The 18,166-nt window shown below is 49.4% G+C and overlaps 1 protein-coding gene and 1 pseudogene across 3 annotated transcripts in view; one reads left to right on the top strand and one right to left on the bottom strand.

Annotated features, from left to right (window-relative positions):
• The window catches only part of SHANK2 (SH3 and multiple ankyrin repeat domains 2), a 638,889-nt gene that overhangs the window by 274,937 nt on the left and 345,786 nt on the right, over positions 1-18,166 (bottom strand). The gene's annotated exons all lie outside the window — the stretch shown is intronic.
• Positions 11,129-12,338, top strand: LOC112606686 (annotated as a pseudogene). Its single transcript, XR_003115672.1, has one exon. The product of XR_003115672.1 is annotated as a programmed cell death protein 10 pseudogene (transcript).

The raw sequence follows: 18,166 nt of genomic DNA, 5'->3' as shown, positions 1-18,166 counted from the left end.
TGAAGCAAAGCCCCTTCTTTCTCCTTCTGTTGGTAATCTCCTACTCATCCTTCAAAACCCAGCTGGACTGTCACCCATTCTGGGAGGTCACGGCTCTCCAGACCCTATTGTCTCTTGATTTCTACCGACTGCTCTTGAACCCACAGGGTGAAGGAAAAGGGCCTGCCCCTCAGGCCACTGCACAAAGTAGAACTTTGGAATGCTTTTTCAAAAGCTAGGCATATTATTTCTCTGAGTAGGTCCAGGACAATTCTTGGCAGGTTTCTCTTACTAGGAGTACCCAGGCCAAGCACTGAGAGGGATGGGGAATCCTAAGAAGTCATCACACATCCATAAGGGCCCATCCTACTTTTCTAAGAAGACACAACTGGCAAAGAGTAAGGAACAGAAGGCATATTTAACTCCAGATCCACAGTCACAGCCCAGTTCACGCCAGCCCTCACCGGGCTTTGCCATCCCATAATCCAGCACTTCCCTGCATGACAGAGAGGCAGGCCCAGGGCGTGGAATGAATGTCAGCACTAATCTGTTTAGGCTCAAAAGGAGGCGGATCCAGAGCTCTCCATGCACAGCCACCCCACTGGGCAGCATGGCTCACTGGCTGCCAGAGATAAGAGGCAAGGGGGGCGGCCTGGAGCGCACGCACGGCCACTCCCTGCTGGGGGTAGGGGCCGGAGTCTCCCTGCACAGGTGTGACCAGCGCTGATAAAGGCAATGGAAAGAAAGTTTGCCACGGGCTGAGAGTAGAAAATTCACAACTCTGATGCTTGCACATATTTGACAAGCTGGCTCTTGGCCTCACGTCCTTGGACGTCTGGCATTTGGAATTCTGCAGAAGCTTTGTGCGTATTTTGCTGAACACACCAGGTGGCTGCAGTGCTGATGGGATCTAAGAGGGGATCAGAACCTGGGAGAGGGGAGGTGCCCGAGGGCCAGCGTGCATCTGCCTGGTGTGAGCAGTGGGGACACAGAGGCACAGGGCCGGGGCTGGAGGAGAAACCCGCGGAATGATGGATAACAGCACAGCCAGGAATGCACGAGCTGCAGGAGCCAGAGCTGCCGGATGCTAGGGGCAGCGTGCCAGCTGCATGTCTGTGTGCCCCCCTCCAGTTCATATATTGGGGCCCGAATCCCCGGTGTGATGGTCTGGAGGTGGGGCTTTGTGCAGTGATTAAGGTTGGAGGAGTTCATGGGGATGGGCTCTGGTGATTAGTGCCCTTGCGAGGAGAGACACCAGTATCCCTTGCCCCCCAATGCGAGCAAATGGCACGAAGGCTGCCGTCTGCAGACCATGAAGGACTTTCCAGCCTCCGGGGGGCTGAGGAACACTTCTGTTGTTTGAACTATGCGGTCTAGAAGATTTTTGTTACAGCAGCCTGAGCTGACTCAGGAGGAGACGTGATTCCTACTAGGACTTTATTCATCAACATTTACTGCACACACACACCGGACGCTTTGGGATAAGCACACAGCTACAGAAAAGCTTCTCCATAGGGTGACAACAGCAGTTACCCTACACATAGGGGCCAGGAGAGCGCCCCCAGGAAGTTGCTCTGTGTCCCCCTCACCTTCTCCAGCCTCCTCCAGGCGGGATCCTTAGATGCTGGTGCACTCTGCCCAGCTCCTACATCCCTGCCCACCAATTCCTGTGGATTCAGGCTCCAAAGCCTCTTTCTCCCTCAGGTCTCCTTCCCTCCTTTCCTACCGGGCTGCTGTGACATCCCTGGATGGCTCTTTGTGGCTCCGTGAGGCCCTGCCAAACCTTTGGGGTCCTCTTCCTAAGACCCTGTCTGCTGTACCTCCTTCCGCCTGCAGAGTCTCAGCTGCTCCTTCGCCCAAGCCCTCAGCCCCACACCTGGTCTCAGCCTTCCCTCTGGGTCTAACCCCAGCTGGGCATCCCAGGCCACACTTCATGCAGCAGCCACCCTGAGCTACCACCAATGTGCGGCTGCAGGTCCCTGGCTCCTACCCAAGGGGAGGAAAGTGGAAGAACCAGGAACAAACAGGGCCCCCAGGGTCACGTTCACGCATCTGGCAAGTCACCACCCCCATGGCTGAGGCTTTAGCCCAAGGCCCAGGGTGGGTCTCTGGCCTCCCCCAGAAAGCTCCTGCCCTCGTGGGCTCCCAAGTGGGGTTGGGCGATCAGATCCCTGGGAGGTCTTTCCATGACTGCAGTAGAGGCTGGTCACACCCTGCAGCAAGCATCACTGAGACCCACGTGGGGAACCCTGCCAGGCCCTCCTTCCCCACCTCTGAGTGCCCTCTCTGTGCTCTGCTCTGTGAGCCTGCAGCCCGGCCTGGCAGGCTATGCCCCCAATGTCCTGGGGAGTTCCTGCTAGGATCTTTTTTTTTTTTTTTTTTTTTGTTGAGACAGAGTCTCGCTTTGTCGCCCAGACTGGAGTGCAGTGGCCGGATCTCAGCTCACTGCAAGCTCCGCCTCCCGGGTTCACGCCATTCTCCTGCCTCAGCCTCCCGAGTAGCTGGGACTACAGGTGCCCGCCACCTCGCCCGGCTAGTTTTTGTATTTTTTAGTAGAGACGGGGTTTCACCGTGTTAGCCAGGATGGTCTCGATCTCCTGACCTTGTGATCCGCCTGCCTCGGCCTCCCAAAGTGCTGGGATTACAGGCTTGAGCCACCGCGCCCGGCCTGCTAGGATCTTTCTATGGGAGGAACGATGAATCCAGAAGGCTGGAAGAGTGCAGGTAGCTTCCTCCCTCCTCCTTGCTCCTTTCCGAGTCCCTCTAGGGCAGCCCACAATGGCTCCAGCAGTCCTGGCATCTCTCTGTGGACCCACTCCCCGCCTGGCTGTGCCCCTGCAGCGGTGACTGTGGTGGAAGAATTGTGATGGCTGGGGACCGAAGTGCCAGCGTTCCTCCAAGCACTAGGACATCGCAGAGCCAGCCAAAGTTTCTTGGGGTCAGTAGCCCTGGGCCGTGGGAGCCCCAGCTGGGCCACACCCCACCTCAGGCATCTGAGGGGCCCTCTGGCTGCACCCCTGCAAGGCCTAACCTTGGTCAACTGCACAGGCCACCTCTTGAGTGATAAGCACTGTCTTGTTCCCCACCAACGCCTGAGTCCAGGTAGCCAATTTCCCCAGCCTGGGCAGTGGCAGCTGCGCCCTGCAGCCCTGATGTGAGAGTGAATGCACAAGAGGACAGACACCACAGGGGGCACCAGCGCCCCAACCCAGCATCTGCGGCAGCACCAGGGAGCCAAGCAAACCTCTCAGCAAGCCGTCCCCAGCGGCCAGGACTTCCCCATCAAGGATTGTCATTTTCACCCCAATTTTCACCCCACCTCCAACTTAGGGTCAACCAGAGAGAGCCACATCTGCCCCCCGTCACCAATGACTCAGAAGGCCCCAGTGCTACTGAGCCCTCCCTTTCTCTGCTATAAAGCGTTTCCCTCACTGCCTGCCTTCGAGCCTCTGCCTCATGCAAGTGGCAGGGCCCGGCTGTCTTACCAGAGCAAGCTTGTGACACCCACCCTCTGCTTGCTCCCAGTTGGGTGGTCTCCACGTATTTCCATGCCAGCTCTGGGTACCCACATCTCTCATCTATCACCTTCCCTGGGTTGAAACAGCTGTGTCTCAGGCCTGGGGCTCACAGTCCCTCAAAACAAACCTCCGGGCCTCCGTCCTCTCCTCCTGCTGCCTTGAAAACAGTCTTGGCTGTGTCCCTTGGCTCTGTCCCGCCCCTATGAGTGGTCCTGCCACCGTGGTGGCTACCCTTGGAGTGTCCTGCCCTGCACTGGCCTGGCCTGAGGGAAGCCTGGAACTCAAGAGAGCCCCAATCCTCTCCTGGGAACGTGGGTCTCGTGTAGAGTAAGCTTGGATGGGTAGAGCTGCTTGGAGCTGGACTGGCTCCCGCCTGGCCCAGGGTCTGCCTCCTACTTCTGTGAGCTGTCCCACTCCCTGCCTCACCCAAGCTGTCCCTGGGTCACCCGCTGCCTCGGAAGGTGCAGTCTTGGTGGGAAACACACCGCTAAGGACGCAAATGCAACTGTGGCTCAAAAGGAGGCCTTGTGCCTTGATCCGCCACACCTGGGACCTCGAGTAAGCGTTATTCCTTCATCCGTGTTCTTCACAGTTTTCAAAAAAGGCCTCGGATATGAAACCATTTGGGTGCATTTATGGAGAAGGCAGCTGAGCACGTGCGTGCTGCACCCCCCTCCTCCAGCCTCTAGCCAACCCGACCGAAGCCTGGGGCCTGGGGGCTTTCACGGGAGTTACTGAAGGGGGAAATCACACAGGTGCTGACCCGAGACATGGCTGAGGACCTGCTGGGTCAGAATCACACCCAGGCTTCACAGGTGACTCTGGCATGGTCCAGGAGGCCATGAATTCACCTGGCACATCTGGGGGCAGAGCCCAGGGCTGGGTAGCATGCTCAGCCTTACCTGCAGCACAGAAGCAGCCTCTCCCACCACACTCTCCCACCTCTCCAGGACGGGGAAGGCTGGGCCTCCCTTCAGGGTGGGGGTTGCGGGGTGCCCCATGCTCACAGCCCCCATCTCCCTGCTGCTTTCAGGGTCACCCCTAGGAGGCGCAGATGGGAGGCTCTGGGTCTGATCCCTGTCCTCCCTCTTGTTGCTGCCCCTTGGTCATCAGCACTTGCAGGTGGCCTTGGGTGACTCTTCTGTGTCCCCAGGCATGTCACAACCTCCCATCTCAGCTCCTCTATACCCCAATGCCCCTGCACTGCGGGGAGGGCTCTGCCCCACCCTTCCCATCCCAGCCTCAGATCTGGGCTCTCCAGATCTCTCTGCCGCTGCCCCTGGGGATGAGGGTGGCTTGTCTGTTTCCCTCTACCACTGTACTTCCCTCCCTCCACCCTTGCACTCCCTGCTCAGTCTCTTCCCCTGGCTCATCCCATGGTCCCCACAAGTGACTGGGGACTGGGCTACACGGGGACAAGCCCGAGGTGGTGAGACTCCGCTTGGGTTCACAGAGGTAGGAGACTGAAGGGCTGGGTGGGGTGCACCACCCTGAAGTGGAAACCTGTGGCAGAACTTGCAGCAAGTGCACGGGGAGGTGGCAGGTGGGGAGGTGGGGCTCGGCGCCACACTTAGCATTGCCCTGCTCTCTGGAGCTGGCCCTGGAGCCCTGGGCAGCGGGGATGGGAGGGACCCCGGCAGTCAGCAGCTGGCTACCCAGAGAACACAGTCCTGTTTTCTGCTGGTGGAAAAGTCCTTTCATGGTCTGACGTTCTCAGGCTCCTAATCAGCCAAGGCCAGGAGTCATGGGGGCCGTGTTTTCTTGTCACATCCTGACAGGACAGCTGAGTAATTGAAGACTGGCTTACAGACCAGTGTTGGGATTTGGAAGCCTGTTTCCAGAGCAGCCTTTAGACCTGGCACTGCTGGTGGCCACTGGGCTTGCATTGGAGATAGCACTGTTCAGGTGGGGCTGACCTGGCCCTCCCTCCACGTCCCCAGGCCCCGACTCCATGCTGAGTAGCAGAGACAACAGCATGTGTGTGCACATGAGTATGTATATGTGTGTGCATGCATGCTGCACATATGTATAGTGTGCATACATGTGAATAGGCGTGTGTGTGCATGTATGCCACATGGTATGTGTATTGCAGTATGCATGTTTGTGAGTGTCCATGTATGCATGCATGCTGCATATGCATGTTGTGTGCATGTGTGATGTGGGCATGCATGCTGCATGGTGCCTGTATGTGTAGTGTATGTGTGCATACATGCACATATGATGTACATACAGCACACATGTGTGAGCACATGTGTGTGTGCAAATATGTGAATGTGTGTATGTATACATGGAAAATACTAAATGTTAGAGGAAAAAAGAGGAGAGGGAAGGAGGCAGGAGATTGCACTGCTATATGGAACAGTGGAGCAGAAACTGGGTTATCTTGTCCAACCTATACACTTCCTAGTCAGGAAAACTGAAGAAGTCACATGACTTGCCTGAGGTCACACAGCAGAGAAGGAACCTGGGTCTTGGCTCCCAGTTCATTTCTCAGCCCATTGCACCACACTGCCTGGAGGCTCTTCCTGTTCTCAGGAACTCTGAGCTGCTTCCAGGACACCTACCGCAGACAAACCATGCACTGAGGTGGCCTCGCCCAGACGTAAGTCACCGAGAGACACTGCTGTTCCGAAAGCCACCAGTGCCGCATGAGCCCCGTGGATGGAATCCCCAGACACAAGGTCCTTTTGGCAGGAGTGAGCAAGTCACGGGTGAACGAACATCCACTAACCAGAAAAGGGGACTGTTCCCTGCCCGTCCCCATAACCATGGTGGGTGCCTGGCTAATGTCTGGTGCTCCCTGGAGGGACTGCTGGCAGGAGGGCAGGAAGAGACACTCCCTAGAATCAGGGAGGGCCAGTGCTCAAAGGGGGCCTCGTCAACATCTAGTCTATCAGCTCCTAATGACCTCAGATCCAACCGTCCACCTTTAAAATAAACATTTTCTAACGCCACCCCTATGTTGCCAAGAAATACAATACACAGATATTAGAAACTTTCGGTATACCCACCCCCAATATAATTCCTTCTAACTGTTAAGGTGCAGACAAACCAAAAGAAGGACACTGTTTAAAACACAACTGTCTGCATCTCCATGTGAAATGCTCGCACCTACACAGATGGAGCGACCGTGAATGTGAAAACCACTAGTGCAGAATAAGCTGGTGACCCCCTCCCACCAGCCCTGCTGCTTAACAGTGAAGTTGAGAAAAGCTCTTGGAAAAGTTTCAAATTAAAAGCCAGCACTGGAGAGTGCTGCTGTTAAGATGCTGCAGAACCCCCCACTGACAGCAATCAGAACACTGCACAACAGAAACAGCAACGAATCTCCCCATCGCACACACGGTGACCTGAGGGTTCCCAAGAGTAGATGAGAGCAGTCGGATGGGCTCAGGCATTAGTTTGCATTTCATGGGCGCTTTGTCCTGAGGGCCTGCTGCAGACACACAGCCACGTGGCACAGGCAGCTAAAACTCCAGGACGGCTGCCATCTTTCAGGCTGAAGGATTCAGGGGAAGAAATGCAGGCAACTGTAGGGGAACTGGGGAGTGAGAGGAAAGCCCTGGAGGGAGAAAAGCCGGAGGAAGGGAGTCCCCAATTCTGGGTGTGCATCAGCAAAAGTCCCAGGCTGATCCTGAATCATGCATGTGTAGGACAGGCCCGAAGGAGTGGAGCAAAAGCTGAGTGATCTGAGGCTTTAACCACTGAAGGCGAGATGGAGCTTCCAGTCTAAGTCTTATCATAGTAACTGTCGGCTCAAACAAATCACAAACATTCTCCAGAGGAATATATCAGAACCCACAATCTACACAAGGTAATACTCACAATATCAAGCAAACAATCCAAAATTCCTGGGAAAATATGACCCATTCTCAAGAGAAAAGGCTTGAGATGATGCAGACGCTGGAATTAGGAGGCAATGACTTTAATGCCACTATTGTAACTATTTCAACAAGGAAAGGTAAATGTGGTGAATATATATATATATATTTTTGAGACGGCGTCTCGCTCGTCACCCAGGTTGGAGTGCAGTGGCGCGATCTCACCTCACTGCAAGCTCTGCCTTCTGGGTTCACACCATTCTCCTACCTCAGCCTCCTGAGTAGCTGGGACTACAGGCACCCGCCACCACGCCCAGCTCATTTTTTGTATTTTGAGTAGAGACGGGGTTTCACTGTGTTAGCCAGGATGGTCTCAATCTCCTGACCTCGTGATCTGCCTGCCTCAGCCTCCTAAAGTGCTGGGATTACAGGCATGAGCCACTGCGCTCGGCTGAACATTTTCATAAATAGGAACCAAATGAAAATTTTAGAGTTGAAAAATACAATATCTCAAAAATCCAATGGACAGCCTTAGTAAGATAAAGGTGATAAAGACTCAAGGAACTTGATAAATCAATGACTTTTGTCTAATCTGAAGAAGAAAGAAAAAAAGACTGAAAAAAATAGACAGTGTCAGGGTTCCAAAGGACAGTATTACAAAAAAATTTAAGGATTGGATAATCAGAGTCACAGAGAACAAGGCAGAAAAAATATTTTAAGAAATAATAAATAGAAACTTCCCGAATTTTATGAAAGAAATGAATGTACAGATTTAAGAAGCTCAGCAAAAGCAGTTCTAGTTCCAGGGTAGATGGAGTACACACACCACACTCTGTTTCACTAGTTAAGGCAGCTAGTAAACCCGGACAGATGCCGTTGTCTGTGGACTCTGAAAAATAAAGAGTAGCAGGCAAATTGGAGAAGAAAAGCAGAATTCCAAGTACCACTAAAGAAGCTGTGAGTTTTTTGACTCAACCATCCCATTACTGGGTATATACCCAAAGGATTATAAGTCATGCTGCTATAAAGACACACGCACACGTATGTTTATTGTGACACTATTCACAATAGCAAAGACTTGGAATCAACCCAAATGTCCATCAGTGACAGACTGGATTAAGAAAATGTGGCACATATACACCATGGAATACTATGCAGCCATAAAAAAGGATGAGTTCATGTCCTTTGCAGGGACATGGATGAAGCTGGAAACCATCATTCTCAGCAAACTATCGCAAGAGCAGAAAACCGAACACCGCCTGTTCTCACTCATAGGTGGGAATTGAACAATGAGATCACTTGGACACAGGAAGGGGAACATTACACACCAGGGCCTATTGTGGGGAGGGGGGAAGGGGAAGGGATAGCATTAGGAGATATACCTAATGTAAATGACGAGTTAATGGGTGCAGCACACCAACATGGCACATGTATACATATGTAACAAACCTGCATGTTGTGCACATGTACCCTAGAACTTAAAGTATAATAATAAGAAAAAGAATCTGTGAGTTTCCCATTTTTTCCCTTGGGGTGTCACTTGGCTGGGACTCAAAGGTAGCCTGAAAGTCACATGTGAATAACAAGTGTGGATAAAAAGAGCTTCAAGAAAAGGGAGCCCCAGGGTTCAGAGAACATGGGAGATCTTCCCTTTCATTCTTTATTGCATTTTCTCCCATCCACAGCCTCAAGCAATCCTGTGGTGGTGGAGGCTGGGCAGGCATCTAAAACTCCAGAGGAGGGGGATCCTTCTTTCTGGCCAGAGGAGCTGTGGTCCACATACGTGGAGGAATCTCCTTTGCTTTTGGCCTCTCTCTCTTTTTCTGCCACTTGACCATGGATGAAGATCCATGTGCAGTAAGTTTATGGCAAAGCAGGGAAATCAAGGTCCCAGTTTTTCATCCACAAGCCTGATAAAGGGGTCTCCATGGACATGGAAAATGTCAGGGAGACTGTAGTGAGGAGGGAGCAGAGCAGGGATTGTGTGAAGTGGTAGATGAACTTCTAGGCTCAGCTCCAAGTTGTGCACAGGTGGATCTGACCTTAAACAGTGTATCAATGATATTGAGAAAAGAACTAAGAGATAAAAACCACCACCATCTCCAAGCTTGGCCAGTGTCTGTGCACATGTGGGGCAGATCTCAATTGCAAGCAAAGGGTTTTGAAGCTCATTTGACACTGGAAACACAACTCATAAAAGTCCTACAAAAGGAATTTGGGACTTGATCTCAACCAAGTGCTCAAGTTAACCTTTTCCATCAGGTTTAATCAAGACCCAGAGTATCTTAACAAAATATTCCAAACGTCCATGATACAGGCTTCATTTACTCAGCATACCAAGAACTAGAAATACACCAACTCTCAAGGGAAACAATATAAATGAAAAAAAAAAATTACTAGATGTGTCAAAAGCAGAATGTAGAGAAGACAGAGAAAAAAATAGTGACCGTGAAGACAGATACTTAGAAATTATCCAATCTGAACAAGTGGGAGAGAAAAGCACATAAACTTAATGAATTCAAGAGGCTCTATGCATCCTAAACAGGATTAGTTCAAAAAATCCATTCCCAGACGTGTCAAAATCAAATTGCTGAAGACTAAACATGAAAAAAATATACACTGAAAGCAGCTAGAGAAAAATGACACATTTCATACAGAAGAACAACCATGGGAATGACTGCAGATTCCTCATCTGAACCATGGAGGTCAGAAGGAAGTGGAACAGTATTTTAAAAATACTGCAAATGCAGGATTCTATACCCAGCGAAAATATCCTTCAGGAATAAAGGTTAAATCAAGACATTTTTAGATGAAGCAAAACCAAGAACATCTGCGGCCAGCAGGCCAACTTTAAGAGGAATGCCAAAGATAATGCTTGGAATGGAATGTACATGAAACCAGAGAGAACCTTTGAAAGTCAGGAATAAAGGAAGTACAGACAAAATGGGCAATATCTTTTAATAGACTATACTTTACTTCTTACATTCTTGAAAATATCTATGGTGGTTGAAGTAAACATTATTATATTTTATGACAGTACCTTCAATATATGTGGGTTTAATACACATGATAGCTACACCACAAAACGGAGAGAATAAAGCAATCTATATGGTGGTAAGGTTTCCACATTCTACTTGTAGTGGTAAAGCATTAAGTAAACTGTGAAAAGCTACATATGTGTATTGAAATACCAGACTAAATGCTTTAATGGAAAAAAAAAAAAAAGCGGCCAGGCGTGGTGGCTCATGCCTGTAATCCCAGCACTTTGGGAGGCCGAGGTGGGCGGATCATGAGGTCAGGAGATCAAGACCATCCTGGCTAACATGGTGAAACCCCATCTCCACTAAAAATACAAAAAAAAAAAAAAAAAAAAAAAAATTAGCCAGGTGTGGTGGCAGGTACCTGTAGTCCCAGTTACTTGGGAGGCTGAGGCAGGAGAATGGTGTGAACCCAGGAGGCAGAGCTTGTGGTGAGCCAAGATCGTGCCACTGCACTCCAGCCTGGGCGACTGACAGAGACTCTGTCTCAGAAAAAACAAAAACAAAAACAAAAAAAGCTATATAAATTTTTTAAAGCCTCCATAATTAAATTAAAATGGAAAAGTAACTAGTCAAATAGTAATCCAAAAATTATCAGGAAAGGAAAATAGAGAATAACATGCAAAGAAAACAAATGGAAAATAAATAAAATGGTAGACATAAATACCAACACATGAATAATAACATTAAATTTAAATGCTCCAAACACATCGAATAAAATAGATTACCAGATGGAGTTTTATTTTTTTATTTAAAAATCTGACTTGGGAGTGAATTGATCCGGGAGTTGACGAGGGCTGCAAAGGTGGGAAGTGAAGTCAGTGCCTCAGTTGCTGATCGGTGTGTGTTCTGTGTCCAATTCTTTTATCACCAAAAAAAAAGAAGAAATATTGCAGTGAATGAAGATTCCTCTGCATTTTAGCACTGCTTTTTCAACTGTGGTTGGCTTTTGAATGAGGATGACAATGGAAGAGATGAAGAATGAAGCTGAGACCACATCCATGGTTTCTACGCCCCTCTCTGCAGTCATGTATCCTGTGTTTAAAGAGCTAGAACGAGTAAATCTGTCTGCAGCCCAGACACTGAGAGCCGCTTTCATTAAGGCTGAAAAAGAAAATCCAGGTCTTACACAAGACATCATTATGAAAATTTTAGAGAAAAAAAGTGTAGAAGTTAACTTCATGGAGTCCCTTCTTTGTATGGCAGCTGATGATATAGAAGAGTATGTGATTGAGTGGCCAGAGCCAGAATTCCAAGACCTAAATGAAAAGGCACGAGCACTTAAACAAATTCTCAGTAAGATCCCAGATGAGATCAATGACAGAGTGAGGTTTCTGCAGACAATCAAGGATATAGCTAGTGCAATAAAAGAACTTCTTGATACGGTGAATAATGTCTTCAAGAAATATCAATACCAGAACCGCAGGGCACTTGAATACAAAAAGAAAGAATTGGTAAAGTACTCCAAAAGTTTCAGTGATACTCTGAAAATGTATTTTAAAGATGGCAAGGCAATAAATGTGTTCGTAAGTGCCAACCAACTAATTCATCAAACCAACTTAATACTTCAGACCTTCAAAACTGTGGCCTGAAAGTTGTATGTTAAGAGATGTACTTCTCAGTGGCATTATTGAACTGCCATTATCTGTAAATTTTAAAGTTTGACTGTATAAATTATCAGTCCCTCCTGAAGGGATCTAATCCAGGACTCTGAATGGGATTATTGCCATCTTACACCATATTTTTGTAAAATGTAGCTTAATCATAATCTCACACTGAAGATTTTGCATCACTTTTGCTATTATCATTCTTTTAAGAATTATAAGCCAAAAGAATTTACGCCTGAGTGTGTCATTATATAACATTCCTTAAAAGAATTGTAAATATTCGTGTTTGTTTCTGACATTTTAACTTGAAAGCGATATGCTGCAAGATAATGTATTTAACAATATTTGGTGGCAAATATTCAATAAATAGTTTACATCTGTTAAACATTTCTTTGCTTGAAAAAAATGTGTGTGTGTGTGAATACATATATATATGATCAGAAGACCAAGACAACTTGGTGTAATGTCTAAAAAACTTCTAATGGGAGCTTCTCAGCAGTTTATCAAATAATAAAGAAACAAGAATTTCTATTTTTGTCCTTCATCACTTTGGACACAGAGTAGTCAATGGAAATATTTTTGTTAATTATTACTTACAAGGTACTGAGTATTTTTATATGATTTCCAATCTGTTTTAAAAGACTTATGAGTAAGAGATGGCATTTTCTAGTGTTTCCGCACTATAATGTCACTTTTTGAACTCTTGTGACAAATGTAGATTTGACTCTTAAAAATTAAGCCTTTCGTATACTGGGCCCTCATAAGCTTTACACATTTCTTTTTCCCAAAAAATAGCCACAATTAATAGTACTTTGAAGCTATGTCAACGGTTGGATTGAAATTGTTATGAGTGTTAATATTCTATACACTCTTCAACTAGGTACAGTTTTATTTCACCATAGAGAAGTTTTAAGGAAATTATGTATCAAGTGTTCACGTTAAGTGGTTTCATTTTTCAATTATAAAATAAAGGGAAAATCCGAAAAAAAATTGACTTATTTATTATTATTATTTTTTTTGTGAAGACATGGTCTCACTTTCTTATCCAGGCTGGTTTTGAACTCCTGGCCTCAAGCAATCCCTCACCCCTTGGCCTCTCAATCAGGTGGACTTTCAGAAAACTACCCAATGACAGGCAGTCTATAAGAAATCAAATTTACGTATAACAACATAGGGAGGTTAAAAACAAAGAGATAGAAAAAGATATATACACACTAATACAAAGAAAGCTAGAGCTGGTATATTAATATCAAAGTAGTCTCAAGTACAAGGAAAATTGCCAGGGATAAGTAGGAACATTGAATAATGATAAAAAAAATCAGTTCTCCAAGAAGACATACCAGTCCTGAATAACCTAACCAGTATAATAATACCTAATGCCAGCATAAACCTACAACCTAACACTGGAACTTCAAACTACATGAAGCAGGCCGGGTGCGGTGGCTCAGACAAGTAATCCCAGCCCCTTGCGGGGAGCCGAAGCAGGTAGATCACCTGAGGTCAGGAGTTTGAGACCAGCTTGGCTAACATGGTGAAATCCTACCTATACTAAAAAAATAAAATAAGCTGGGTGTGGTGGCAGGTACCTGTAATCCCAGCTACTTGGGAGGCTGAGGCAGGAGAATCACTTGAACCCAGGACATGGAGGTTGCAGTGAGCCAAGATCATGCCACTGCACTCCAGCCTGGGTGACAGAGTGAGATTCTGTCTCAAAACAAAACAAACAACAAGCACAAAGCAGAAACCGACAGATCTGTTTAAAAAAAAAAAAAAAAAAAAGGACAGGCACACAATGATGCTGGAAAATTTCCACATTCCCATGCTCTCGGCAATCAACAATAGAGGACAAGTCAGCAAGGCTATAAACACTTAAAAATACCATCAAAAGGACCGAATTGACCTTTAAAGAACACCGCACTCAACAGTAAGGAGCATAATATACGTTCTTTTCAATGTCCACAGAATATTCATCAAGATAAACCACAGCCGGAGTCAAAAAAATAGAAAAAGAACAAAATCAACTCAAAGCATGGACAAGGAAGAAAATAACAAAATAAAGACAGCAATCAATAAGCTAAAAGCACAGGGAGAAAGGAGAAAACTTAATGAAGCTCAAAGGTAGTTCTTTGAAAAGATCAATAAAATTGATAAAATTTTAGTAAGACTGACAAAGAAATAAAGAGAGAAGACACAAATTACTAAAAGGGATGATATCAATACAGGGTCCACTTTAAACAGATAATGAAGAAATACTATGAAGAAGTCTAAGATAAATTTGACAATTTACGTAAAACAAACTGATTCTCTAAAAGTTGCAAAACTTCCAGAACTCTCCTAGGAAGAAAGAGATAAACTGTCTTACATCTATTAAAGATATTAAGAGTGTGTGTGTGTGTGTGTGTGTGTGTGTGTGTGTTTGAGACGGAGTCTCACTCCGTCGCCCAGGCTGGAGTGCAGTGGCGCGATCTCAGCTCACTTCAACCTCTGCCTCCTGGGTTCAAGTGATTCTCCTGCCTCAGCCTCCTTAGTAGCTAAGAGTACAGGTGTGCGCCACCATGCCTGGGTAATTTTTGTATTTTTAGTAGAGACGGGGTTTCACCATGTTGGCCAGGCTGGTCTTGAACTCCTGACCTCAGGTGATCCGCCCGCCTCGGCCTCCCAAAGCGCTGGGATTACAGGTGTGAGCCACTGCGCCCGGCGCGCAAGCGGCCTTCTTCCTGGGGTATCCACCCTTCAGGGGCTTCCTGCAGAAAAGAGTGTGTGCAGGGGGCGTCCCGGACCCCTCATCCCATCCCTGCGCCGTGAGCGTCCAACCTCTTGGCCTCTCTGGTGCCCTGTGGGAACCCGGGCAGAGCCGGTGGTTTTCCAGGAGCGTCCCCGGCCCTGGCCCCGGTCTGCAGTGGGGGCAGTGGGACCACAGCGGAGATTCTGGGCGCAGGGCCCGGCAGGTTCTCCTGGGAACCCGCCTCCCTCGCGCAGAAGGGACTTGCTCCTGGAAGCCGCCATCGGCTCCGCACCCCGCGGCTGCCATCTAGTGGCCACGAGCGGAGACGCCGGGCAAAGAGTCCGCTCCTACCAGGCGAGCCACGGGCCAAGGGAGGGAGCACACCGGGCCAGCAGGTCCCCCAACGCCGCGGCTTCCGGAAGGGCCTCCCAGTGCGGGGGCCATCGTGGGGCCACTTTTGCATCACTCTCCGATTGTTGGAAATACAAGTTTATTTCCATCTTACAGGATGGCTTTCCGTTGCCCAGCTCTTGAATACCCAGCCCTCCCAGCTATGCCTGTGCAGGAAGTCAAGCCTGTGACTTAGCCACTTCACCCAGCCCCGGGCCCTGCGGACGTCCTGGGGCTGAGGGCCTCTGTGATCTTGGGGAGATGGCCCTGGTGCTCTGAGCTCGTTTCCTCACTGGCCGCAGCGGGTTCAGGGTGACAGCTGCAGCCCCTGGGCGAGCAGGTGCAGGAGACATCCCCAGTTCCCCCAGACACAGGTTCCCAGAGCGAGGCAGAGAACCTTCCAGACCCCAGGCAGGAGGTCTCTCTTCTACCCTCCAGCCAGGGAACACTCCTTTCCTGAATGTCCAGGCTCTGATGGGAAGATCCTTTACCTGAAAACGCTCAAATGCTGGCCTGGGTTCTCTGAGCCTTAAAGGCACATTTGCAGAAACGGGGATAATAAGGGTTCCAGGAGCACTCACTGATCCTGGGGGCTGGGCACTGTGCTGGGCCTGGGATAGATGGGAGGTGAGCCAGAGAAGAGCCCCGGTTAGCAGGCAAAGTCCTCACGCTGCCTGACACACAGCACACCCTCTGTCCTTGTCGCCCTCTCCCAGGAACAGGCATCTGAATCCACTGCCGCCTGCACACTCCTTCCCTCCAGCTGTATGGGCAGGGGCTGTGGCTACCTCTCTAACTAGTCTCACAACCTGTACTGCCCTCTCTGGGGTCCAGGCAGGTTCCACAGCGTCATGCTGGGTCCTGCTTTCTGCCACTAGCAGGGGGAGGTGGGGAGGCTTGGAGCTGCTGAGGGCAGGGCCTTAGCTGCACACTCTGGGGACCAGGCAGCCCCACACCCCTATCATCTCAGTCGCCACGCAGCCTTGAACATATTCTGACATACGGAATTTCGCTTTGTAAGCTGCTTTGTGTTTCTGAGAATGTGTCCTCTAAGCTCACCTTTACACAGATCTGCAGCTTCTCTTATGTAGACCAGCACAGCATGTTACGAAAGAGGCCGGATACATAGAGCAGACCCTGGGCTCAGACCCAGGCTCCAAATCTCCTGGGCCAACCGCTCCACCTCCCCAGGCCCTTGTGCCCACGTCTGCAAAATGGGGCACTAGTGATTTCCATCATATTGGACATTTGGCAAGGATTATGGAGGGGAGTCGTGTGAAGGTCAAAGGCTGGCAGGTAACAAATGCTTAATAAATGTAACTATTCTTATTTTTATTCCTCCATGCATCCCTTTAGCAGACAACTATCTACTGAGCCCCTGCCCTGAGCAGGAGAGGCAGGGAGTGGGAGGGTTAACAGCAGTGTTAGGAGCTGGACTCCCTGGGTTTGAATCCCAGTTCTGCCACTTATGAGCTGGCTGACCCCGAGTAAGGGGCTTGCACTCTCTAGCCTCAGTTTCCTTATCCGTAAAAAGGGATAACAACCACATCAACCCATGCAGATAAGAGTGAGCACAGCAGGCCTGTGGCTGCTGCCCTGAGAAAATCCTGCCTGCAGGGCTGGCCCCTAGCTGGCATCTGGCAGCTGAAATGTCCCCTACATGGAGAGGCCTGGACACCCAGCCCTGCGGCAGCAGCTCCCATGGCGTGTTGAGCCAACATTGCGGTTTATGCAAGCAAAACTCCAGCTTTCCTGCCAGGAGTTGGGAATTGCGGCACGTGCCAGGCAGAGGGTGCCTACGTGACGGGCTTCCCTAGGGAGGAATATTTCATACATGTGGCTGCATTTTTTTCCTGGTGGGTGGGGAATGTGCTGTGTCCCCTCGCAGGAGAGAGGAAGGAGGGGGGCTTCAATCTGCCCATGGATGCCTGCAGACTCCGCCTGAGCTGTGGCACTCTTATAAACCTTAGACAAGAGGATGATTCTATATCGAGTCCTGTGAGTCCTTCTAGAGGATCCCAGAATGTGTGGGTGGGGTCCCCCGACACACCATCTCATAAGCCTGCATGAGTGGCCCAAATGACCCCAGACCAGGAGGCCTGGACGACAGACATTCATTCTCTCAGTTCTGGAGGCTGGAAGTCTGAGATCACAGTGTCTGTAGGGTGGGCGCCTTCTGGAGGTGAGAGACAGGACTAGCTGGAATTTCCTAGGCTGACTAAGAATCCCTAAGCCTAGCTGGGAAGGTGACCACAGCCATCTTTAAACACGGGGCTTGCAACTTAGCTCACATCCGACCAATCAGATAGTAAAGAGAGCTCATTAAAATGTTAATTAGGCAAAAACAGGAGGTCAAGAAACAGCCAATCATCTATCGCCTGAGAACACAGAGGGAGGAACGATGAGCGGGATATAAACCCAGGCATTCGAGCTGGCAATGGCTACCCCCCTTAGGGTCCCCTCTCGTTGTATGGGAGCTCTGTTTTCACTCTATTAAATCTTGCAACTGCACACTCTTCCAGTCCGTGTTTGTTACGGCTCGAGGTGAGCTTTCACTCGCCGTCCCAGACCCGCCCTTGGCTTCCACCCCTCCAGATCTGGCAGGGTGTCTGCTGCACTTCTGATCCATCAAGGCAGGGCCCATTGCTGCTCCCAGTGGAGCTATAGGCTCGCCATTGTTCCCGTGTGGGCTAAGTGCCTGGGGTTCGTCCTAATGGAGCTGAATAGAGCTGTAACACTCACCGCATGGCCCAAGATTCCATTCTGTGGAATCCGTGAGGCCAAGAACCCCAGGTCAGAGAACAAGAGGCTTGCCGCCATCTTGGAAGCCGCCTGCCACCATCTGAGGAGCTCTAAGAACAAGGACACCCCCCCACTGCCGGTAACAGAGGCTCCCAGGAAGAATCTGCCCCAAGCCTCTCTCCCAGCCTCTGGCTCTGCTGGCATCCCTCAGCAGTCCTTGGCTTGTGGCCGTATCCCTCCAACTTCTGCCTCCATCTTCACATGTGAGAGCTAAGCCCCCAACTGACTGGACCAAGGGGACACCACAGAAGCCTTAAAAACTGAGTTCTGGCAGGGCGTGGTGGCT

This window comes from Theropithecus gelada, chromosome 14 (genome assembly GCF_003255815.1).
Source record: "Theropithecus gelada isolate Dixy chromosome 14, Tgel_1.0, whole genome shotgun sequence".
Lineage (NCBI taxonomy): Eukaryota > Metazoa > Chordata > Mammalia > Primates > Cercopithecidae > Theropithecus > Theropithecus gelada.
This window is presented reverse-complemented; position numbering and strand designations above follow the sequence as displayed.